A 27,133-nucleotide genomic window follows, 5' to 3' on the forward strand; every position below is an offset into this window, starting at 1 on the left:
GAACATCTATTAAAAAATGAAATGCTTGGTAACCAGATTAAGCATCTAATTGAGACAGGTGTTTATTTGTCAAAATGTGTAGTCACACTGGGCTAGTGAAAAGGACTGGACGCTGGGACTAAGCTTTTAATTGAAGTTCTACTGTATGTAATTTGTCACCCCTACAGGATAAATCAGACTGCCAGGCATGAACTGATTTACACTGCAAACATGATCATTGAAGTGGCAGTCAGAGCTGACAGAAGCACACCTGTGGAGGAAAATCCCAGCTATAAACTCTTGTCTCTCCATTGTGTCACAAAATAAAATACTTCTTCTTAGTGCTTGAACATAAATCACAGAATCTATATTCTCTTTTTAGCTACTGTAGCATTCTCTCCCCCAAAAAAACCCTTTAACAGGGAAAAAAAACGGTAGAAACCTCAGGAAGAGCAACTGAGGAGGGATCCCTCTTCCAGGACGGACAGACGTGCAATAGATGTCGTACAGAACAGATCAGCATAACAAATTAACAGTAATCCACATGACACAATGAGACAGAGAGAGAGAGAGAGAGAGAGAGAGAGAGAGAGAGAGAGAGAGAGATGCAGGTAATGACAGTAGCTTACAACAACATTATTGAAAGTAATAATATTATAGTTATAGTTCTGGCTACTGTGGTACAATATGTTGAAAGTATGTATTAATATCTGGCAGTATACATGTGTGACAATAGTCATATGTGTATAATAACAGTAGAAGTATGACTAATGACTAATGATGGCAGCAGCAGCAGGAGGCATCTGGCAGGACCACGGCAGCAGCACAACCACACACGTCACGCTGTCCAGGCACCGCTGTGATATGAGTTAATCTGAGAGACAGTGGAGCACAAAGGCTCCGGAGAAGAAGCCGAGTTAATGACATCCAGAATGGCCGAGTTAGCAAGATGCAGCAATAGAATGAGAGAGAGAGAGAGAGAGAGAGAGAGAGAATGTTTCCTGTTTTTAGAATCTGTTATTTTCTTAAGTACTGCACCTTAAATTGCTTGTGTGCCTGTGTAGTTTGAAATTTTATTTTATATTTTATTCATTTTTGAATTTGTGTTCATTTTTAATCTGTTAATGATGACGATTGATAATGTTGTAAATTGTAATTATTGTAATTATGTAAAACTGTAAAAACAATAATACATCTTTCAAAAGAGAGCAATCAGGACAGTACACAATGTGGGATACAGGGAACACACCAACACACTGTTGTTAAAGACATGCAATGAAATTTTTCGATCTGGTCAAATTTAAAACTGCAATAATCATGTTTTACAAAAACAACGTGTTTGTACAACTAGGAAGAGTCTGGGTATATCATTGTATGGGGTGGACTGGTGGAATGGGCTGCGTGAGTTGAAACAAAGCACAAATATAAATACGTTTTAAAGACTATACAAAAAAAATATATAACGTACATATAAATAAAGTTTTACTTGTACCTACTCCTTTCGGACACTGTTATCTTTGTCTTGTTTGTTTTTTGGTTTGAAATGAAGTCATTAATTCGTTCAGTGTTTGTTAATGTGTTATCAGCTTCCACAGTAGCCTAAGTGAATCTGCAACAACAGCCAATTCACATTAAACAATATTTTAGTTTTGGATTCATGAGCAGATGCAACATGACAGAGCAGAAGCAACAAAATAAATATCAAAAGAGAAGCAGAAGTTTTTACAATGATTGACAGTTTTGTCTTGACGGATGATGGTGGAAGACTTTACCTTTGACCCATAAATATCTTAATAATCTTGTTATGGCATTAGTTCCTCTACAGAGTCAATAAATCGTGTAGTTGGTAACTGAAAATGTTAAAGTACATTTACTTAAATACTACACACAAGTACAAATTTGAGGTATTTCCACTTCAACTGGACATTTCTATTCTATGTTACTTTATATTTGTGCTCCACTACGTGTCAAAGAAACTACTGTATTTTTAATTATTTCATTTTATCATTAATATATTGTTACTTTACAGATTACATGTTGTAAGAAAAGATCAGATAAAACTTTTTAATACAGAACTGACGTCATGGTCTTGATGGTCTGACATGGTTTAATGTTACATGGTGTTGCTTTCCTTAAATGAAACGGGAGCACCACCCCCTAGACTTCCTAACATTTGACTTAGACACAGAGTCATGGGTGGCTTCAAAACCACAAGCTGTCATCACCAAACACTTCTGGGACAGACAGAGAGCCAGAAATGAGCTTTGGAAGAATTACCTCACCCAGTTTTGTCCTGAATGGCTGAGGAAGCATCTGAACTTTGGGAGGAGCTTCCTGCTGAGAACAGGTAGAATCACATGACCTGACAAAGTTTCATGATGAAACAACAATGTACATAAAAACACTGCAGTCTGTGATATTCAGTTACATTACAATGAATATGAATTGTTCTGGGTCACTTTTTCTGGTGATTGTAAATTGAATTGCTCTTTCACAGTTTCACTGTGAGGTACTGCTCTACAGGAATTATTTGGCGTCTTTCACTGGACATGCAGTGAGTTTTTACAGAACTTGTTTTGTCCAGTTTGTCAAATTCATGATTAAATGTTGGTCCCAAAATCTAGCTGCCATAGAGAATTATTGGTTCCAAAACAAATTGGAAGATTTTTAGCCAGATTGTAATTGGAGTGTGAAATTTAAGATTTCTTCTAATTGTCCCCTTTTCCCTGTCAAAGGATCAGTGAAGTGCTCGATGTATTTATTACTGAGTACAGGCCATGGTCCTGACCTGACGTTAGCCTCCTTACTGTAGAAACTTACATTCATTAGTTCAGGGTGACACATAGCTTTACAGATATAATGAATGTTTTCAGGCTATCGATAAATTGTGATATTGGAGCCCAGAGCGAAAAGAGGAGGGACTTAGAAAAGGTGTGTTGAGGGTATTTTTGTGTTCTGTTGTAGCAGAGTTTAGTAGAAATCCAATCCGGCATTTATTCATAACATTTTGGTCATTGATAAAACTAATACGCCCAAGTGTTTTATCCTGAAAAAGCTTTTCCAGGTTAAAATAATAATAAATCAATGTTATTTATTCCATTAAATTAAATTAAGTGGTCAGCCCTGTGATAGTTTGACGGCCTGTTCAGGGTGTACCCAGCATCTCGCCTAATGTCAGCTCCATTTGTTATTGTTTATTTGTGTTGGTTTTCAAATTTTATAATAATGCCAATTTATCAAAAATAAACATTAATTTTGTCTTCAACAGGCTTATCATCATCATTATTTTAGGGAAACATTTTGTTAAGAAAAAAAAGACTGGAGGAGGTACGACTGTGTGTTTCATTTCTCTGGTGTGAAGGATGACATCATCACCAAACTGGAAAAAGCAGTGATCAGGACCAACTGGGGTAAGACTGAGGGAAGTTAAGAACTAATAATAATAATAATAATAATAATAAGCCAGTTAAAGAATGTAATCAAACCAATGCACATTCTCATCCAGGATCACTGGTCAGATCATGTAAGCTTAACAGGACTTAACAAAGTCATAGAAAGTTTGAAAGAATTTTACACACCACATTGTCTTTACCACACAAGGAAACGTGACCGTCCCCATCACTGCTGCAGTGGCTGTTCTTGCTCTCATATTCATCAGTGCCACTGCATTCATTGTTTACAAAAGGAAGAAAGGTGAGAGAGAAAAATGCAAACATCATCTGCTAAACTGACTTTTTCAGTTCTGTTATCCAGGTTGCATTTGAACTGAATAAATAAGCATCAGTTCCATGCACCTATGATTTGAAGCAACCAACAGGAAGCGTCTCAAGGCTCAGAGCCTGTTAGTCATGATAATGTGACTATACCACAATGATGTGGGAGAGAAGAGATCAGTAAAGAAATAAAGTCAGGATGAAACAAAAGGGTAGAATGGATTTATTTTTGAGTCAGAGTGAGTAGAAGAGGGGAACACATTCAGTGAGGAAAAGGTGACAGAAGATATTCTGGCATTTACAGCTGTAACTGAACAGATTTGTCTTTTTTTCCTGATTTCAGCCAAAAGTCCCCTGCCTCATAAGTAAAACTTACTTTTATTCTATTTCAACTGATCTAAAACACACGTTATGCTGCAGATTAAAAAGTGTTTCAAGTTATTGTGCAGATGATTTTTTTTTCAAAGACTGTTTCCTGCATTTATTTTTTCTAAATGTTCAGAGAAAGATGAGACTTCAGGAATTTCACATTGACATTTTGTTTCTGACCTCACAGCTCCTGACAACAACTACGAGCTCTGTCTGAGACTGAATCCAGAGACCTGATTGTGAAAAACAAAGTGAACACTTTGATATGTGTCATATTATAAAGCTTCACAGAACTAAAAGAGACTGAAAGAAAGCTTCTTGCTGTAAAAGTGAAGAAGTATACTTTATGTATTTGATATTTAAATGTAATCGTTTCATTTCACATTGTAAATTTATCTTTAATGTTTATTGTATTATATATTTATTAATCAGTTTTACATTGATGCAACAATGTGTTGCTTGTCTGTTTTTTTAAAAGACAGTGATGGTGGTTGGACAACTGAGCAGGACATGTCACTCATGAAGTTTCCCATCAAGCCAGTGAAATGATGGACTTTGAAAGTATCTTGTATATTTACACTCTGTTATTGCTACTTTAATTAAGCAAAGCAGCTGAGTTCTTCTGTGACAACTGCCAGATACAATTATGATATCTTTATCATTTAGTTTTGATGTATCAGGGAAAATGTGGTAAATGTTTGTTGCCATTTGCAAAGACAGGGCCATAACTAGCTTAGCTTCTTTCTCATTATCACCAAACTGGATAAGCAGTGATCAGAAACAACTGGGTAAGTGACTTCAATATCAGGTCCAGTCAGGTGTAGAGACAAAGTGTCAAAGTTCTGTTGTTACTGAAGTTGTTGTAGGACTGCTGCTGCTGACACTCTGCATCACTGGACTCTGCATCTGGAGCAGGAACCATCATGACAAGGAACAAAGACATTTTTACTCATCAAAGAGCCATTTGTACTCCACTGTGAACACCAGTATTGTACAGTTCTGGCGTTTAGCTCATGTATTGAGAATTCCTCTCTTACCTTTTAAAATAGGAGCAGAAATCAGTTAAATTAATGGGGTATTTCCATTTTTTTGTTTATCTTATATGTTTTAATTTTTACTAATCTCCCATCTGTATTTCAGGATTTAAGCCTGCAAACTGTACGTATCATTTCATATCATCCATCTGTCCTTTCCCTTTGTCGAAATAAACACATTTACTAGTTTTAACCTCCTGTGACACTGCATCCTCATATAAGGGTAATACACTTTAGGATTGCTGCACCTGATAATTCATTTGCTTAACTTAGTCTTGTTCCTAGTTATGGACGCTTTTATCTGCCATCTAGTGGTAGCAAGAACACATTACAATAATCTATGTAAAAACAAGATGGCAGCCATCTCTGCCAAGTCAGTCTGCAGCCGATCCTGACACAAAAGTAGACAAGGTACAAAACCTGATCAAATTTTATTGTTGAAACTTATTTATTTGCGCTTATTAACGTTTTTAGTTTGATACTGCGTACAACTTTGACTGCAGTTACATAAAACTGAGAGTACATCAGGTTGAAACAGATTACAGCTGAGCACTACTCGAAAGTTTACTTCTGTCATTCAATAGCCAGAGCATTGTCAGCTACTTGGACAGAGCTTTTGCTATTTGTTTAAAGAGACGACTTGGAAGAACATTCAAATGTCCGCAGTGCCACACATATGCTCTGCACCTGCTGAAAGCTGTCACCCACTCAATTGGGCTAAAAAGACAGAGGTTTGAAAGAGTTTGCAATATTTGCATTTGCCAGGTTGCAAAGTGCTACCTCAATGACCACAGCACTGAAAATCTTCCATGTACTGTGCCATGTGTTGCTTTCCAAACACAACACCAATGCTGTGCAGATAAATCTGAAGGCCATGCAGGCCCTAATAGAAGAATGCAAGATTCCTGACATGGCAGAGACAGACAAAATAGAGGATGGCCTCTTGGCTCAGAAGGAACATGATGATTAGAGAAGAATTGCCCACACAATTATTGGCAGAAGATGACAAGACCCCAAATAAAGAAGAAAATCCAAACTTCTGCCCAGGCATTGTTGATGTCCTTTTTGAGAACTACCTAGGCATTTTTCCTCTTTGGAGTGGTCTGCTGTTGGGAAATTTGAAGAGGTACACATCTGACAAAGAGGATAATATCCTTGCCCCAAGTAAAACCAGGGTCACAAACTGTCATGTGGGGAGATGTTTTTTAATCGTCAGTCAGTTCTCAAAAAGCAGAGGCGATTGAGACCAGGGACCTTTGTCAGAAAAATGTATGGCTCTCTGCAGGGGAGAACATATCATTGCTCATAACTTCTCTGAACAATTACTTCTTCAACCTATGCTGTCAAAAGACATCACACAGTCTCAGGAGAGGTGGGCAAAGAGGGAAGGAGCAAAGCCGCACACTGCCAGCTCCAAATTTTACACAAAAACTGTTCCAGTTCCAAAAAGAGCTAAGTCTACTCCAAACACTGGCAAAGACCTCCAGAAGAGCAAAGATGAGAAGCACAGCAGCAATGATCCAACAAGTAAAGGCTCCAAGCCTGCACCAGAGCTATTTTTTTCCTGATCACTAAAATAAAATGCACAGTCTAACTTGATTAACAAGTCATTGTGATTTGTGGAACCTGAATCCACGAAATACTTTCCAAAGCTATAGAAAAAATTAAGGAATCATTAAGAAACATTTCACATCAGCCAGCTGTATTTACATCCAAGTTGTGTTTACCCACCACACAGTTCTACTTGAGTCCATCTTCCATGAAGATGCTTATCAAATCACAAAACACAACAATTTCAATAATGTCGGAAATATTCAAGAATACAAAATAAGATAGACTTGTTTAGGAGCTTTCTGTACCAGGAAAGCTGAATGTGCAGACAGAGTATTGAAATATTTACAGTTTAATGAGTTTGCAAAAACAAGTGTTAACAGTCTAATTATTCATATCCTTACAGGTTGATTTCCTGTGGAAATTCCACCGACATTTCCCACTGATTCATTGAAAAAAGGTCTTCAAAATCTACAAAGAGAGATGGCAGAAGGAACACTTAAAGGATCAGGTAACATTAATGTCAGGTGATTTTCACCCATGCATTTGTGGTCATGTGATTTTCATTGTGTTGCTTTTGTCTGAGTTGGCTGGGTCCTTGGGTATAGCTTCAGGCTGCTCACTTGCGTCATCAAAGGTAGGCGTGTTTCCTGCTCCCATCCCTGTATTTTTCAACAGGCATGTGTTCGGGTGATTTTTGCCCGATGTTTGTGATTGAGAGTATTCAGAGGATGTCCCTGTCCCAGTCAGGGATCCAACAACTCCCTCCTGCCCTTCACCACAGCCACCAAGGAGCCAACGTTGCCCCCAGCACCGGCGCAAACACTAAGGAGCCAACGTTGACCCTCCCCACCACCACCACAATCACCACGGAGCCAGCGCCAACCCCACGCTCACCAATCAAGGAGTTAGTTAAAGCTGCCACACTAAAGCTCAGTCAAATTGATGAACTTTTAAATAGTAGCCCTAGACATCATCACTCAGGTGCCTGTCAGAGATGAGTCAGACCCCATGCCGCTTCCTTAAACATACCGGCATTCTTAAATAGCCGGTGGCATGGTCAAACACATCTTGAAATTGAAAAGCATCAGCCAGAGTCATCTCCAAGGTCTGTCATTCCTGTTTTGACTAGCATCAGGAAAAACAACGTGTACTCGAAGCGCACAGCTACTCTATCTAATCTGACTCCAGTTATGCGTCAGCCACAGACTGTGTCAGACAATGTTAGTACACTAAACTTAGCTTTATTAAATATCAGATCTCTGGCTGGCAAGTCACTATTAATTAATGATTTTATTATCAAGAGAAACCTTGATTTTATGTTTTTAACTGAAACTTGGTTAAATGAAAACAACAATGCAGCAGTACTTATTGAATCAGCCCCCCCAAACTTCCATTTTATCAGCTCAGTTAGAGAACTTAGGAAAGGAGGTGGAGTAGCCACTTTATTTAAGGATGTTTACCAGTGCAAACAGTTGTCATATGGGAAGTTTGAGTCTTTTGAATATGTTGCACTGCAGTTGAGATCCTCCTGTCAAGCAGTATTAGTAACCATTTACAGGCCTCCAAAATATAGTGCACACTTTGTTGATGACTTTTCTAAACTATTGTCTGTTGTCTGTATTGATTTTGACTGTGTTGTTATAGTGGGTGATTTTAATATTCATATTGATAATCCCAAAGATGGCAGAGTTTAACTTTTTACATCCTGGACAACTTTGAACTTTCCCAGCATGTAACAGAGACAACACACAATAAGGGACATATTTTAGATCTAATTATCTCCAAAGGGCTCAACATTTCTGAGGTTGTGGTGACTGATGTTGCCTTTTCTGATCATTACTGTGTTTTCTTTAAAATGGCCATCTCCGCTGACACCAGTAAAAGTACAACAGGGGTAATCAGAAAACGCTATATCAACGAAAACACCTGTACACTATTCACCCAGGATTTTATACCCACACCAGCTCTGCCCTCAATCTCTGTCAATGATCTGGTTCATAGTTTCAGCTCTAAAGCTATGAATATTATGGACAATATTGCCCCCATGAAGGTCAAAGTTGTCTCTGGTAAGAAACCACCATGGAGGAACGCCACACAGGTAAAAGCTCAAAAAAGAGAATGCAGAAAAGCAGAACGCAGGTGGTGAAAAACCAAACTCCAGGTTCATTATGACATCTATAAGGAAAGTCTGCACATCTATAACTTGGAGCTAAAAAGGGCGCGGCAGTCTTTTTTCTCTGAGATTATCAACAAAAATAACAACAATGCACAGACTTTATTTACTGTTGTTGAAAGACTGACAAACCCATCAGCGTCAGTCCCTCCTGAACTGCTATCCACCAAGGCATGCAATGACTTTGCTTCTTTTTTCACAGACAAGATTTTAAAGATAAGGCAGACAGTCTGTAATTCCAACACAGTGGCTATTTCACCTGTGCCTCATAAGACTACTCCAGTTAATTTGGCACTTTTTCACCCATTAAATTATGCTACTTTGACAGACATAGTTAGAAACCTTAGGTCCACTACCTGCTGCCTTGACACTCTGCCTACAAGCTTTTTTAAAGATGTTTTTAACTGCATAGCATCAGATATACTACAGATAGTCAACTGTTCTCTTCAGTCAGGCCTTTTTCCAACGGCCCTGAAAACTGCAGTCATTAAACCTCTCTTAAAAAAGCCTAATCTGGATGCCTCAGTAATAAATAACTGCAGGCCCATATCAAACCTACCATTTTTAGGAAAGATCATTGAAAAGGTTGTTTTTCAGCAATTTAACTCCTTCTTGGAGCAAAACAATATCTTTGATGCCTTTCAGTCTGGATTTCGAGCACATCACAGCACTGAGACTGCACTTGTAAAAGTTTTAAATGACATTCATCTGAGCAGTGATGCATCAAAGATTTCGGTTCTGGTATTACTGGACCTCAGTGCTGCATTTGACACAGTTGACCATAACACACTACTCGACAGACTAGCAAAGTTTGTGGGACTTTCTGGCACTGTGCTAAATTGGTTTAAATCTTATTTACAAGACAGGGATTTCTTTGTGTCACTTGGCAATTATGAATCTGTGCGAACAAAGATTACATGTGGAGTTCCTCAAGGGTCCATTCGTGGGCCTCTTCTGTTCAACATCTATATGCTCCCTCTTGCTCAGATTATGGAATATCATAACATCTCCTACCATTCTTATGCAGATGACACATAACTTTACATAACAGTGTCACCAGATGACTACAGTCCCCTACATCTGCCAAATAAGTGCATTGATGAAATCAATACGTGGATGTGCCAGAATTTTCTACAACTAAACACAGACAAAACTGAGATAGTTGTTTTTGGCCCCAAAGAACAAAGAATAATAGTCAGTGCTCACCTTGACGCCATGACACTAAAACCTACAAATCAAGCCAGAAATCTTGGTGTAGTTCTGGACTCAGACCTAAATTTCAATAGTCACATTAAGACAATTACTAAATCAGCCTACTACCACCTTAAAAACATAGCAAGGATAAAAGAATTTCTGTCTAAACAAGATACAGAAAAACTTGTTCATGCTTTCATTTTCAGCAGGCTGGACTATTGTAACGGTGTCTTCACAGGCCTGAGTAAAAAATCAATCAGACAACTACAGCTCGTCCAGAACGCTGCTGCCAGAGTCCTCACCAACACCAAGAGAGTGGAGCACATTACACCAGTGCTTAAATCACTGCACTGGCTTCCTGTGTATCAAAGGATAGACTTTAAAATCTTGTTACTTGTCTATAAAGCACTAAATGGTCTCGGGCCTAAATACATCTCTGATATACTTGTACGTTATGAAGCATCCAGACCCCTCAGATCATCTGGAACAGGTTTACTCAGTGTTCCCAGGATCAAAACCTAACAAGGTGAAGCAGCCTTTAGTTTCTATGGGTAACAATGTTCAGGCCTGCCATATTTATTGCCCCATATCATGCACAGGTATCATTCTGTCACAGGCTTTGTGACTCTGGCATGGCAAAAATTGAGTAAAGCATAGCTAAGGTTCCTTTATGTCTTCAAGCTAGCTACAGGTGAAGTTGAAGCAGTCACAGAGGAAAAAAAAGAATGCCCCGAAAACCAGTGAAATACATGTCCCAGAAGGAAATAGAAGAGCTACTGTACAGGGAAAGCAGTGAGGAAGCTGTTGATGATGTGGAAGCAGAAGAGATGTATGACAGTGACAGTAATAAAGACTACATACCGGAACCAAGTGATGATGAGGAGGAGGAGGATGATAGTGATGGCATTGAGCCTAGCACTTCAAGTCATCAGAGAAAAAAATACGACGTCATGATTCCGGTAGGCCTACCACCAGACAAATGGCCACCCAGGGCCTGTTGCTTCAGCCACTGACCCGTGTGTCAGTGGCTGAAGCAACAGCCACTGACCCGTGTGTCCTCACCACTACTACCCTGCCTGTACCGACTGTATGTAAGGTATAAGGTATTTAGAGTGGTCCTGGTATTTGTATGTAATCCTTAGTTAGTGTAATGGTTTTGAATAAATATCACTTAGTGGTAATTTCCAAGGGAATTCATATGGTCAAAACATTTATAGTCAGCTAGTCATTTTTCCCCTCTCAGAAAATGCCATTTTTTGTTTACCTCTCAAACAGTTGTCAGTGAGGTAGGGACACTGCCTTTACTGGACAAGGCTCACATGTCCCAGGAATACTTGGCCCAGGGAACAAGTTCCCAGCTCCATTATTTATTTATTTTTAGGATTTTTTTGTTAACAATTCCCTATTTTTTCCACTAATTTCAGAGCCTTTTTATAGGGTCCCCCATGATTTTGGTTAAATGAGACATTGTATAGGAGGACATAAAAGAAGAGTACTTAAATTTGCCATGTATTGTTGTACTTTAATATATTTTGATGAGAAGATTTTTTTATCGGGGATCACAGCAGGTAAAATATACCTGACGTTAGTGATGGTGCTACTAAATGTTACATTAATGTTCTAGGGTTAAGAAATATTGAAAGAATATGTTAAACACTCCATACAAATTGAACAGCAATTTACTTGTTTTTGTTGTTTTATTTTTATTTTTATTTTCCAGTTTCAAAGGATGAGTTGTGTTCCTTCTGCGGAAATGAGGACCTGCCCAAAACAGCTGTTGATGATGTTTGGTTGAGACTTTACCCTATGGGCCCTAGGCATTTTTGGGGTATTTTTGCTGCCTTTACTTTTAAGCTCATATCACAGTCATTATAAAGGCAACATACACATGCTATATCTTGTTTTTTTCAGGACAATCTGGGCTAACCAGATTTGCTATCAATTCATGTCCTTCTATGTGCCAGTATTTTATATTAATGTATCTCACCATAGCAAGTTGGAAAAAGACATATTCTGCCATATATGAAGAGGGGAGACTCTCTAGAATCTGGCAGTATAAGAACCATGACGCTGGGACATTCTGTCACGTCTCAGTTGTCCAAAACATGTGGTTTGTGCCAGGCGGACATGATTGCCAGTATTTTTTCATTATTGCAAGAAATTCCATTGACTCATTCACAAGTCAAAAATGTGTTTTATCTGAAGGAAACATGCAATATTTACATCTAAGATAATAGAAAAATAGTCAACCAAGTGCAATGATGTCCTCCAAGATAATATTTGTTTTTCAGTTTCAGTTATATATTGGGGGGACATTTTGGGCATGGGGGGGGGGGGTCCCCCCTCAATGTATATGGTGACTACGGCCCTGTCATGCATGCATAATTAGGCCTCAGTTGTCTGCGCAAAGGTGAAGTGACTGGTCTTGTCATACAAACTTTGATGGAGTGTCAACTGGACAATATGGAGATATTTGCATCTTGAAAGCCGGACCACAAATGTGGATAGACAGGGAGAAACACACACAAGCCTAAGACGTGGTAAGATACAATATTCCTCACTATATGAAGTGACTGACAACAAGATCTGTATAATGGATTGTAAAGAAATTCGTCAGGTTTTTATTTTGTAGATGATCTGGATTTATAGCATGATGGGATGACAGCACAATGATGTGTGGTATCACTGGAAAGCTCTGGTCCTGCGCTTTCATGTGATATGCGTGGCATTTCTGTGCATTCGCGAGTAATCCATCCAAGAGTAATGTGTGTGCAGAGCTGTATGAAAGCTCTGTTATACATCATTTTGTCATTTTATTATTTTATTTCGTTGTGAAAACATTGGACTGCAGACAAGTGCTTGTCGGTTTTATCGAAAGCTACAATTCTGCTGTTTCACGTGATATGCGTGGCTTCTTGCTATGACGCACGGTCGCAGAGAAAATCAATGGCGTTAGGATTAGCGGCAATGCTAAAAACAAGCTAGCTAGTGCAAAAAGCAGGCTAATGTTAGCCGGCTAGCTAGCGCAGGGCATGAGCTAGTTGTGAAAACTTGTTATCGGTAGGACCGATTGCAACAGTGGTCACATAGAGAGATTGTGTAAAGGGTACAGACAGTTTGCCAAGAGTATGACAGTTAAAAGTGGATAAAAAATGTTAAAGAAGGTAATTTTCGGGAGCCGACCCAACAGAGGTTCGCTAGATGCGCATGCGCAAGTCAGTAGTCAGATGACTTCACTAACAGCTCTCGACAGCACGCTAGCTGGCCACCCGCATGTGGCCAGGTCCATCAGTGACATTGTTCTGGGGGTGGGGAATGCGTTGGGGAAACACTCTGCTAAAACAGGAAAAATAGGTTGTGCACCCGACGTAAGACTCACATCAATTACACACAAACAGAAACAAATTACAAATTACTGCTTCCCTCCCTCCCGATTTCCAATTATGGCACCCTGAATCAGAGCATTTAATTTTACGCGGCTTCGAAAAGAAGATTTCAAAAGCCCTCTGGTAGTTGAATGCCTCTGGGACAGGCTCATTTATGGCAACCCATGGGATCCGTGGTGTGCGCGATCCGCCCGAGGCACGGTGCTGGAGCTAATAGCAGCCATTCAAGTCAATGCTGCTCCACCAGCTGTGGCCTAGAAGTGGCTCGGCGCTCTGCTCCGCTAAAAATATGCACAGGGTCTGTTTCTGACGGACGCCGCGCAATGGCACGTCAATTTGCACAGACCAAATGAGTCAAACAGGAAGTCAGGCGCAGAAAAGACGAGTATCCAGTCAATTTTCAAATTAAAACACCCATGAAAACTCTGGCTCGTATTTCACATGGCTACATCAACATGATGTGACATGTCACTACCACAGTCAAATGAGAAAGGGGGCAAAGAATTCTCAGTAGGTGCTCCAGCGCGCTACAGAATAACATTCATTTACCAGAGGCATTTTATATTTGGCTGATTTTTGGAGACTATGGCAGGGCAAATAAGTCAATGTATGAGAAACACTGTATACGTATATCCACTAGAAAACTCCCCTTTCCTCCTTGTGTGGTGTATTCTGCATGATCCGGTGGGTGCGCTGCTTCAAGTGGTCCAACCGGCAACCTGTTGAGATGGGGTGGGACTCAGAGTTACTGGGGGCACTGGTCAGTTACTGTAGTAACAGACTCTATGAACCTAACCTGGTCGGGACCAGGTTTTTCTCAATGATCCTCGAGTTTCTCTCTGTCTCCATTCCATTTGATTTCCTCATTCATTCAGTCAGCAGGCAAGTTTTGGCGTAACCTAGTTCTGCCGTCTGTCATTTTAAAAAATCATTTAAAAAATCAGAGTCAGTATATTAGAAGTCCATTAGGCACAGTAGGTGACGGCTTTTTTCACTAACCTGGCATGTCCTTTTGATAACGATCCCATGGATGAAGGTGCAGCATTACTGCGCAGAGAATTAAATATTCGTTGGGAGATGGTTATCAGACCGCGCATAGATGTTCTAGCATTTCCAGACAATTATCTTTTGAGCTGTACCGTTTCACGTCCACAGTCCATCATCTACATACACAACCTAGTCTCCACCAGACCTTTCTCAAAAAAAGAAAGGTCTGGCTGGACGGACTCTCACTTTAAGATTGGAGAAAAAAACGCCCCGGCTGCTTGTATTTCTTTCAACCAATCACAATCGTTCTGGGTGGTGCCACAGCAACGGTGCGCTTGCAAAAATATTGCCAGGGGAAAACAGGTTTTGGTGTAACACGCCCACAAAAATATTGCCTACAGGACGCGAACCATGGCAGAAGATCAAACACCGCAAAAGTTAGTAAAGGATGTGTTGAAAACGGTTGAAAACTGACCAACCAGAGGTGGTAGGGTGGGACTTCAACGGGTGGCTCGTTCCGCTCAATGAGAAGCTGATCTATGCAGCGAACTTCCGCCCACTCAGACTATACACAACCTAATCCGTGCTTACATTTGCAACATTACCAATCGTATATTGTGTGTTGCGCTGCGTTTCTTTGCAAATGGAAGTTTTTTGTACAATGTCGGAGATGCTGAGCACTTGAGTAAGGCAACTGTATGCAGGGCAGTCAGAAAAGTGTGCTCGTTTTACGGGCATCTGCCTTCTTTCTGTTGGCAGAGTAGAAGTCTGTGTTAGTTTAAATAGGCTTAATTATTTAACAGAACATGATACAGATGAGAAGACATTTATGTGTGTGAAAACAGCATTATGTTGGGGATAAAACAACTGCACAGTCAAACAGCCACTTAATATTTACTTTACAATGTAAAACATGATCAAAATGAGGTACCCCATGAGATTATGCCGAGGTCTTACCTGTTTGAACAATGTTTTTATATTTCATCCTAAACTGCTGCCAAGTGCGCTTCTCATGGATTGCACCTAAATGAAATAAATTAATAGGCTACCATTCAAACAGTTTTCCCCTGTAATATTATTGTGATTGCAAAGGACTACATTTAAACTTATTGACCCGAGCAGCAATGTTCTCCCACAGTCTCCTTGCAGCTGCAGCGGTGTTGCACTTCTTTTTGAAGATTTGTAATTCTAGTGGGGTGAAAAACGCAGCCCTCCTCTTCCCCGTTGCCATGGTGACTCGTCGAATCGGGGCTCCATTGAATCTGGCTTTTTATAGTGATTGATTGATTAAACTGATTCAAATCAGCTGTTCTGGAACCGGAAACTCAGAGTTTCCTATCTCAGAGTAGATCAACTCAGAGTTCAGGATTAGACTCAGAGTTTGTTGAACCTGCTTTATGAAACGGACCCCTGGTGGTTGAAATTAAGGTAATAGTACTACACTCTATAATAGTGAAGTTATTGAATCATTTTCCTAATAAAAAAATCAGTAAAATTATGAAATAGTATAGCCTATTTCCCAAAAAGTGTTTAGTGTGATCAGCAGGAGACCCTTAATGTGTGGGGTGATTTGGGGGACACTACACTGCAGAGTATTGAAATTACTGAACAGTTTTCTCCAAAACAATTCAGCAAAATGATAAAATAATAATAATAATAATAATAATAATAATGATAATAATAATAATAATAATAATTATTATTATTATTATTATTATTATATACTACTACTAATAATAATAAAACAAAACCAAAAAAAAGCATATTTTCCCAAATGAAGTGTTGTAGTATGATCAGCAGAAGACCATTAATGTGTGAAGTGATTTTGGGGAAGCTACACTGTATAGTATTGAAATTATTGAATAATTTTATTAAATCTCTTTTCGGTGTTGCACTTTGTAGACGGTCCCTGCGCCCTCGTCTCACAGTCGGTTGTGCAAAAAGATCAGTGTTACTGGCCGAGCTGAAAAGACGGCTTGTCCTGATGAAATTTACGTTGTAGCTTGTTGTAGCTTCACTTGTTGACCAATGGAAGAAGGTAGTGTCGAAGGCTATGTGCTCCAACAACATCTCGTTTATGAGTTATTGATCCGCGAAGTCCGAATCTGTGAGTCCAGCTTTACCGAATTTAAAGTCAGCTGGCCCGCTGTCAAGGGGCGAAAGGCTTTTACTGAGCAAACATGAAGACCTTGATGCTGTTGTCTCTCCTCTGCCACTTTGCATCTCCAGGTAAGATTGTGGATTATATTTTTCTTTAAACATTTTATGAAGCTGATTATCAGTAAACGCGAATTTGGTGACTGGAAAATTCGAGGAGATGAGGGGCTCAAAAAAGAAACTGCGTCAAGCAGGGCGGCTGACCAATAGGCTGTAGGGCGATAGGGCCCCTCCTTGAGCCACAAAAGAAAAGAAAGATGATTATAAACAATGTATGATTATCATCATCATTATTGTCATATATACACACAATATATTAATTATTCTAATAATTTTCACTTGAAACAGCTCCTCCTGCCTCTGAATATCCAATCAGCCGTAGTGAGAAGTTGCATTCTGACCCTTTGGGGCGATATCAGCCTAACAGTAAATCACCCCGATTCATGTAAAAGGCTTTTTTTTCTAAATGCAGGTGCTCCAATGCAATCTCTGTGGGTTCCGGGAGGGCTTGCCCCAAAGTGTTTTCGTTATACACACTACACCACCAAGTATCATTCATGTGCTCTTCCGATGATCTGGTTTCCCATGTCAGGAAGTCGTTCTTACTTCATTGTGTGTTCATGAGCATTTAAGTGGTAATGTGGAGACATCATGGACATTACAAAGAAGATGTGTTGTATTTTATCACTCAAAATGTTTAAAAAACACGCCACAAGTCAACGTTTCCACTGAAATATTGCTTTACAGTCAGAAACTCATTTTACGATTATTCCGACCATCACATGAGGCAGCGCCACTCGCAGCGGTCACATTCAAGATCAACATGGCTAACGTTTCCAGCTGATCCAAAATGCTTTTTAACCATATTGGTTAAACTGGAATGACGCGTAGTGCGTCCAAATTCATGATGATCATGATGTTCTTCTCTATGGATTTTTTTTTCATACAGCTTTGCACACACATTACTCTTGAATGGATTACTCGCGAATGCAGACTCGCACAGAAATGCCACGCATATCACATGAAAGCGCAGGACCAGAGCTTTCCAGTGACACATCATTGTGCTGTCATCCCATCACTCTATCCACTAAAATCCAGATCAATTGTCTACAAAATAAAAACCTGACGAATTTCTTTACAATCCATTACACAGATCTTGTTGTCAGTCACTTCATATAGTGAGGAATATCGATCTTATCACGTCTTAGGCTTGTGTGTGTTTCTCCCTGTCTATCCACATTTGTAGTCCGGCTTTCAAGATGCAAATGTCTCCATATTGTCTAGTTGACACTCCATCAAACTTTGTATGACAAGACCAGCACACTTCACCCAGACAACTTTAGCATGCCAAAATGCCCAAAATGTCCTCCCAATATATAACTGAAACTGAAAAACAACAAAAAAAACCTTCAGGTCAGAGGGGTATTCCAGAAAGTGAGTTTAGTGAAAACTCTGAGTATATTAACCATGGAGTGAGGGAAACTCTGGGTTTTCAGTTCCAGAAAGAGAGGTAAATCAAAGTCAATCACCATGGCAACTGAGTCTGTGAACCTAACCTGCTCGCTGGCAGGTTTTCTTCAATAAACCCTGAATTTTTCTCTGTCTCCTTCCACTTACACGCTGTTTCATTTCCTCATTCATTCAGGCCGTGTCAAAGCTTGTATCAAAGTGCATTAATTAGCAAGATTTACCGCTCTGTCACAGTCAAATCCTGCTGATATTAGTTTGTTACTCAGGACTGTCTTAAGTTACTGAATTTATGCACATCAGTCATTTCTTTGGTCATCAGTTTTTGTCTTTAAATAAAATATTACACAGCGAGAATTCAGCCTCAGCTCAGAATCAAACCTCTGTCCTTTTTATATATATATATATTTTTTTTTTATAACACTGTGCACAAGGATCAGACTGTCAGTCTGTTAGAGCAGCTCCCAAATGTTTATGGCACATAATGTGTAGGTCTAATTATTTAAATTTTAAAAATCGGTATGAAGCTTTAGACACGTATTATCAATGACTAATGATCTCCATCACTGATGTCATTGGTCACACTGATGGAACATAATTCCTATAGCCTAGTATTGGGGATTATGTGTTAATATTTCTGAGTGAGCATTGGTGCAGCATTTCAGTGTCTTTAAATTTACTACATTTGTAGCTGAAATAAAGTCACTGAATGCTGTTGAGTCAAGATACAAATAGATGTCCAATGTTTTAAAATCTACTGTATTTTAACCTCAACGTCTTTTCAAGTGCAAATCACCAAACATATTATTACTGGGTCAGACTGTGAGTTTACAGTCATGTCTTTATGTCTCTGATCTATAGCCTAGCCTATATGTTTTAAATCTTCCTGTTTTTCAGTTGCTGCCTCCTGTGTTTTTCCCCATTAGATTAAATCTGAACAAATATATTATTATATATTATTAATATAATGTAATGTATCTACAGCCTGATACACAGTCAGATTCCACCACTTTATCTTCATTAAGGAATTGTAAGTCTGATAAATGATGAATAAACGGACAACCCTAATTAAAACTTTTTTATTAACTTTATGGTTAACTTATTTACACTTTCCTCGCTCGGACTCAGGCTCTTCTTTTAAAGATAAACATGCACCATCTGCTACACATGCATTAATATCTCTACATCCACTGGATTAAAGTGGAGGCGCTGTCTTTTATTTACCTGTTGCCATGGTGAATCGTGGAGTCGGAGCTCCATTGATGATGGCTGTTTATTGTCGGCTAAACTCAGAGTGAACATACTCAGAGTTGACTGAACTAACTCAAATCAGCTGTTCTGGAACCGTAACTCAGAGTTTCCCATCTCAGAGTAAGTCAACTCAGAGTTCAGGGATAGACTCAGAGTTTGTTGAGTTTGTTTGGGCAAACTGATGAAAATTTGTCTGTTGATGACCACATTGGATTGTTGAGTCATTTTAGAAACAAATTAATTCAAATTTACCCATTGAACCGGTCACCTCAGCCATTATCACAACAATTCCTCCCCTGAGAAATTTGGCAGGAGCCGCCACTGAAACTGACACAAGTTATATACCTTTATACTTAGCAATCACAAGTGGACTTCATGTCACTGAAAAGTTATCGTCCTATTGCGTAGGTTAGGTTTTAGGAACAGTTTTGTTAGACGACTATTATGCAATGTTGTTAATGAGTGTACTTATTGTCTGCAGGCCTGCAGTGTACGTTTATAGAGTAAGCTTTTTACATATTATTTCATCCTATCGGAAGACTAAAACACTAATATTTAAAACATAGATTTAGGGCTGGGTGCTATGACCTAAAATTCATATCACGGTATAAATCGAATCCCTTCACGGTAACGGTATATATCGCGGTATAAATTTAAGTGTAAAAGTTATAATAGAAGTGTTTCTGAATGGGTTTTGTAGTCCCTTAGCAAAGCTAAATTGATTAAAAAAAACAACAACAACAACAACAACAAAAGCAAAGATATAATGTATTATTTAGAGCATTTATTGTATTGTTGTATTGTATTTATTGTATTGCAGAATGCAGAACTCAAAACTCAAAATTAAAACCCAGTACTCTATGGTGCAAAATGTCCCAAGTGATCAATATCAAAAGGTAATTTCCTTCTATTAGCAAAATACTAAATGAATGAGTTGTGTTTTTCCACCTGGACCTTTATGCTCTGCCATTTCTCCTCTAATCATCACGCTGTAACCTGTGACAGGCTGTTATGATACCACAACTATCACACATTCACATATGGAGTTTTTTGTCGAGCCCCTAGCGTCACATAGGTTTACATTACCAAAGGTTTATGACAAACTCTCTTGCCGAAAACCAACTCCCATGTGCGCACGGCGAGAGAGGAGAGGGAGACACGCTGTGCTGCTGCCAGAGGAGACACTGAATGAGTTCCCTCTGAGCGGTAAGTCGCTAAAAGAGTCTGAGAAGTCTGGGGCTGTTCATAAGACATTAACTCACTCACTCACAAGTTCTCCAGCAACACATGTTGCACGTGCTACGCTAAATCACGGACGTGAACCAGCTCCTTTTGCTCCGCTGTCTCTGTGCTCGCAGCCATTGTCACACTGAGGCGGGTGCGATGACGTCATCGACGATAGGACGGTAGAGCGCAAATCTCTACCGAATTTATATCATTTCTACCGTCTACCGCATATATCGTGCAGCCCTACACAGATTTGATATTTTTTGGTTTTAGTCGGTGCAAAAAATTCCAAATGCATTTTGCATTCTCTCACCATTTGTAACTCCTTACAGCAGTTACCATTAACCAAAGCTGTTTTCCACCCAGATCTTACTTAAATGTTGTTTTTACTTTTGTTGTATTTATAGTGGTGCAGAGAACTATGGGTTGCTGTTTGTAAAGTGGCTCACACTGAAATCAACAGCAACATTTTGCCACATTTAGCTTCTAACAACATTTAAAAAAGTGGTGTGAATATTTTTGTCACTTTTTACCACATTTACAGCAATATTTGAAATATATTTTATCTTAATTTTGATGTGTTTGTAATTTTGATGCGATCCGACCCGCATTTTATTTTTTCCACCCAGATCCGAACCCGGGAAAATTTTTTTTTTTAAAACCACCCGCAAATCAGCTGTTTTTGCGGGTACCCAACCCAGTGCAGGACTCTGCTCCTTGGCAATAAATCTTATACCGCTGGAAAGCCTGTTTATTTCCCTTTTTAATGGTGCCATATTTGTAAGGAACATGCATTTGTGGGATAAGCAGCAGAGCTGAGTATGTGGATTGCGCCATGAAAAATTTCTTTCGTCTTTTCTGCCAGTGCCAAACAGCTTTTTTTTTGCTGTTGCTATTGGCTCTTGTTTTGAGCTTCTGGTACCCCCAGGTGCAATCAGGTGTCTGATTGGCACCTTATTGGAGGCAATCACAATGCAGAGAGATATCGAGATGAAATTCTACAACCAGTGGCAATCCCATATTTCCACAGGCTGGGACCGAACTCTGTCCTCTGAGATGACAATGCTCGCCCCCACAGAGCGGGGTTTATCAAAGACTACCTCCAGAATTTGGAAGTGGAGAGGATGGAATGGCCTGCCAGCAGTCCTGACCTCAACCCCACTGAACGCTTATGGGATCAACTTGGAGGTGCTGTTCGTGCCAGAGTGACCAACACAACCACGTTGGCTGACTTGCGACAAATGCTGATTGAAGAATGGGATACCATCCCACAGCAGTTTGTCACCAGGCTGGTGACCAGCATGAGAAGGCCAGACTGTTGTGGCTGTGTATGGTTCTTCCACATGCTACTGAGGCTCCTGTTTGTTAAATGAATAAATTGTTAAATTGCCAATTATGTCTTGTTTCTTCAGACTTCAATCATCCAATCCACCAAACAACACCAAACAAGAGTCAACAGCAAAAAAAAAGCTGTTTGGCATTGGCAGAGTAGAGTTGGCAAATATTTCACGGGCACAACCCCCATGCTCGGCTCTGCTGCTCATCCCACAAATGCATGTTCCTTACAAATGTGGCACCATTAGAAAGGGAAATAAACTGGCTTTCCAACAGTATAAGATTTATTGCCAAGAAGCATTATTCCGACAAAGAAATAATCTACCAAACACAAATTTCCTTACTTTTTGTGCTTAGTTTAGTTTTGCTGTCGTTAAACACTAATTAAAAAATCAATATGTTTGCTGTTTTCCATGGAGGCATGCAAGAAAAACAAAGTTTACCTAATGAATTCAAGGTAACCCAGCATGATTAGCTGATATATAGATATCAGCTAATCATCAGATTTTTTAATAATGATTATTTATGTTTTTATTTTGTATTGTGATTTTAATGCATTTTCTTGTTCTGTAAAGCACTTTGAATTACTTTGTGTACGAATTGTGCTCTACAAATAAACTTGCCTTGCCTTGCCTTGCCTTGCCTAGATAGTAATGTAATAGAAAAGTATCCCTTAATACTAATGAAACAAAAAAGAACACTAATGGCAGCTCAGTTATAGCGACCCCACACTCTCCCCATTTGTTCACAGTCCTGGGGTCCTGAGACATGAGATTAGCAGTGAAACAATTCTCCCTCTGTGAGTCTCTGCAACCTACAGTTACCCATAATGCACCACCCTTCTCTGTGTGGATTTGCAAAGACGTTATGTTTGTATCTGGAGAAGCATAATTCTATCTGTAGATCATATTACTACTGTAGGTTGTAACGTTAAACTAGCCAGACATGCTAACATATAAGTTCACACTGTGTAATATATTCCTGACACTTCTTTTGTGTTTTTGGTTTTGAACATAGAATTAAAAAAACTACACCACCCTTCACAGTCTTTAAATTTAGAATAATACTTTACAGTAAACCCCATGCACATTTTCACCCAACTCTGCAGCTATAGCTTTTAGCTTATTAACTCAGTATCTTGTTTAACCAGTACATTTCCTGTTTCAGTCTGTCTGCTTTTAGTAAACAGGCTCTGATAAACAGACTGCACACTGCCAACAGAGCATCAAACAGCAAATGGACAAAAGGAAGCAAGTATGGTTGAAGAAATGGGAGCATCCAGCAGCTAAAGAGACAGATATTTTTCTAAGAAGCTGGTTCAGACCAAAGTCGGAGCAAAAGGACAAAAAAAGAGTGTAAACACAAAACAGCCTAACTCAAAAATGTTTTTTTCCTACAGTGAAACACTCCCTGGAGTTCATGCTCAGTTATTCCCATGGAATCAGAGACATCCCAGAGTTTGTGGCCGTTGCTTTGGTTGATAAAGTTCAGATGGGTTACTGTGACAGCAATGGACAAGTACCTCAGGCCACAACGGACTGGATGGATAAATTAATCCAAAAGAAACCTCAGCACTTGGCGTGGTACACTACTATCTGTTTGGGTAACCAGCACACCTTCAAAGCCACCATAGAGAATTTGATGCAGCGTTTCAACCACACTCAAGGTATGTGTTCACTCTTTACTGATGAAATGTTTTTCATCTTCTCAGACAGGAAGTTAAAAGTCTCTCTCTCTCTCTCTCTCTCTCTCTCTCTCTCTCTCTCTCAGGTATTCACATTTTCCAAAGGATGAATGGCTGTGAATGGGACAATGAGAGTGATGAGGTCAATGGTAATCTTCATTTTGGCTATGATGGAGAAGACCTCATATCATTGGACCTGGAGACAGAGACATGGGTCACTCCAAAACAACAAGCTGTTATCACCAAACATGAGTGGGACAGAGATAGATATAGCAGTATATTTTGGAAGAATTCTTACCCACAAGTGCATTGAGCGCCTGAAGGAGTATGTGGACTTTGGAAAGAGCTCTTTGCAGAGAACAGGTATGGCCTGATGTGATTTCATAGACACAAAATGCCTCCTCAGTTTTAAATGTTTATTCTTTAATAATACAGTAGTACCACTTTTGAGTATGATCGCCTGTTATGAGTTAACTGTGGTCACCCAGTCAGTATTTAGTTAATGTCACTCTCAGTTTCTCGTTACTGGCCTGATAATCTACCACTCAGTTTGTCTGTTCAGTGCTACATTGCACTGAAGTGTACTTTGAGATTTGTGAGACAGGATGGCTTGTGTTTGACAAACTTAATTGAGAGTCTAAGAACCAGCTCTCTCCACCTTCTTTTGGAAAAATGGAGCTCTGTAACATTAGGACTTGGGCTCACAGGCTTTGATGAAAGAACTTGTTTGGATTCTGATTTAAAGTGGAAATTTGCTTAATTAAGCGTGACAACCATTGTTCGTTGTTATTCTGGGGACTCCGAGGATACTCACATTTTAGTGTGCAGGGTTTCAAAAGCGTGTTTATCCCCCTTCTCATACTTTGTGTTTGTCAGGAGGCCCTACACTTCATTACCATATAGTAAAATTGGTTCAGTAACAGGTGGGAATATTTTTAGCCAAGATCAAGTTGGTAAAAGTAGGTGTTTAGAAATTGCCCTTTATTTCTCAGATTATTCACTTCCAAATTGTAACTGCCTGTATTGGTCTTTTTTTTCTCTCTCCTCTCTCTTTCTCCCTCTATCTGTGCAGACCTTCCCTCAGTGTCTCTCCTCCAGAAGTCTCCCTCCTCTCCAGTCAGCTGCCACGCTACAGGTTTCTACCCTAACAGAGCCATGATGTTCTGGAGGAAAGATGGAGAGGAGATTCATGAGGACGTGGACCACAGAGAGATCCTCCCCAACCATGATGGATCCTTCCAGATGAGTGTTGACCTGAACCTTTCATCAGTCCCACCTGAAGACTGGAGGAGCTACGACTGTGTGTTTCATCTTTCTGGTGTGAAAGACAACATCATCACCAAACTGGACAAAGCAGTGATCAGGACCAACTGGGGTAAGACTGAGATCAGACGACATGAAAAATTGAAAAAACACACCTGGTTTTTTGTTTTGTTTGTTTGTTTGTTTTAGGTGTTGTTTTTTTAGTGTTTTGTTTGTCCATTAAAGCTGGATCATAACTACAGAGATTGTGCCCAAAAGCATTTGTTATTAATTCAAATGCAGACGAGTTGTTAGGAAGTTAACTCTTGGCACTGGTTTTTAGAGCTTAATCTTAAACCTCAGGCTAACAGGGTGGTTCAGATTTAGAAATTCATATCCTGTTCTTCATCTTATTTTCATAGTTTTTGAAACAACAACTTGGGTGACTGTAGTCTGTTGTGCACAGTTTTCCAGTCAGAGAAACTGCAGCCACTTCTCACCGTTTGATAATGCATTTATTTACAAGCATGCATTTGTTTCCAAACATGATGGGGTTGGCAATCTTAGCAGTACTAAATTATGTTTGCAGGTATACTGAATGAATGTTATACAGTTGTGGTCATTATTTCTATTAGTTCTGATAACACTATAGTCATCACAGTCATCTTAGAGTAAACATATTAATCTCCATCCAGTAGTAGAGACAAAGTGTGAATGTTCTGTTGTGGTTCCAGTTTCTCCCTCACACTTTCCTGCTGGTGCTGTTATTGGAGTTGTTGTAGGACTGCTGCTGCTGACACTCTGCATCACTGGACTCTGCATCTGGAGAAGGAACAATCATGGTGAGATTTCTTTCTCCATCAGTTGATTTAACATGCAGGTTCAACTCAATGATAAAATACATTATGTTTTCTCTGAGAAAGGATAAATGTTTTGAAAAAAAAAGTGTGAGCTGGCTGATGGTTAGTAGTTTACAGCCAAAAGAACATAGAAGTCCTCATCAGATGTACTGTATATACTGTAGAAGGGCTGCTCTCTACCTTAACGTTCAAAACAGATCTGTGAAATATACAAAATATGCAGAAGAGTTTTGTTTCTTCACGTTTAATTCTGTAATCTCTCATCTGTGTTTTCAGGATTCAAACCTGCAAACAGTAAGTTTTCCACATATTTGTGTTATTATTCAGATTTTAATGTGTCTGCTATTACTTCCTTGTTAATATTAGTAGTCAATCATATATTTCCAGTCCTATCTCTAACAATTTCAGTTTGAATTATTTCACTTAATCCTCTGCCTCTAGCTTCAGACTCTTCATTGTCGTCAGACAACACTTCAGCTTCTAACTGATCACAGTGATTAGGTTTTTGTCTCATATAATGTGCACGTTCCAGAATTTACAAAGGCAAGCTACATAAAGAAACATTTTCTCGGTGATTGAGCCAGATGGAATTGCGGGCACACATTTGATGCCTGTCAGGCCAGAAATCAATGGTGGTGTATCAAAGTATTCAGGTCCTTTACTAAAGTTAAAATATCAACAAAATGATTTTTAAAATACTTTATTACAAGTGAAAGTCCTGCTTCTTAAAATACTACTTAAATAAAAGTACTGGACTGAATCTTTGCTTTTAGTGAAATATATTCTGACTTCTTTGGGTTTCAAACACTTAGATATAATATTTTTGGCCAAATACCTGAATATCAACATTGCAAGGATATTGTAGGGTTGACTATTAGTGTTTTCATAAAATATTTACACAATGAGATCTGTGATAAATAATCCTCAGTAATGTGGATATAATGACTAAGTGGGTGAATGCAAATAATAGAACAGCTAGAACTGTCTGGTGAGTTCACCCAGCTCTATTTTCCACCACTGCCATTATTTGCTTAAATCACTGAAATCAACAAACCTTTATATGGGACAGGCCTTAAATTTCTTTCACACAAAACTGTTGCCCAGCAAAGATCAGGAAATACAATCAAATTGTTTATTTAAACCAGTATGAATATTACTTGTTTAAAAATTAGGCTTCAGAGAACATATCAATAATGAATCATTAATTTGATCCAGCTCCGTCTAAAGGAATATGAATAACTTACAGCAGGGTAATCAAGGAATGGACACATAATTAATTTGAGGTAGCCAACAACCTGGTTTTATAAGAACATCTATTAAAAAATGAAATGCTTGGTAACCAGATTAAGCATCTAATTGAGACAGGTGTTTATTTGTCAAAATGTGTAGTCACACTGGGCTAGTGAAAAGGACTGGACGCTGGGACTAAGCTTTTAATTGAAGTTCTACTGTATGTAATTTGTCACCCCTACAGGATAAATCAGACTGCCAGGCATGAACTGATTTACACTGCAAACATGA

The 27,133-nt window shown here is 39.2% G+C and overlaps 1 pseudogene; it reads left to right on the plus strand.

Moving 5' to 3' along the window:
• Positions 1 to 27,133, plus strand: part of LOC125906164 (major histocompatibility complex class I-related gene protein-like) — a 45,038-nt pseudogene that overhangs the window by 6,113 nt on the left and 11,792 nt on the right.

This window comes from Epinephelus fuscoguttatus, linkage group LG18, assembly GCF_011397635.1.
Source record: "Epinephelus fuscoguttatus linkage group LG18, E.fuscoguttatus.final_Chr_v1".
NCBI lineage: Eukaryota > Metazoa > Chordata > Actinopteri > Perciformes > Serranidae > Epinephelus > Epinephelus fuscoguttatus.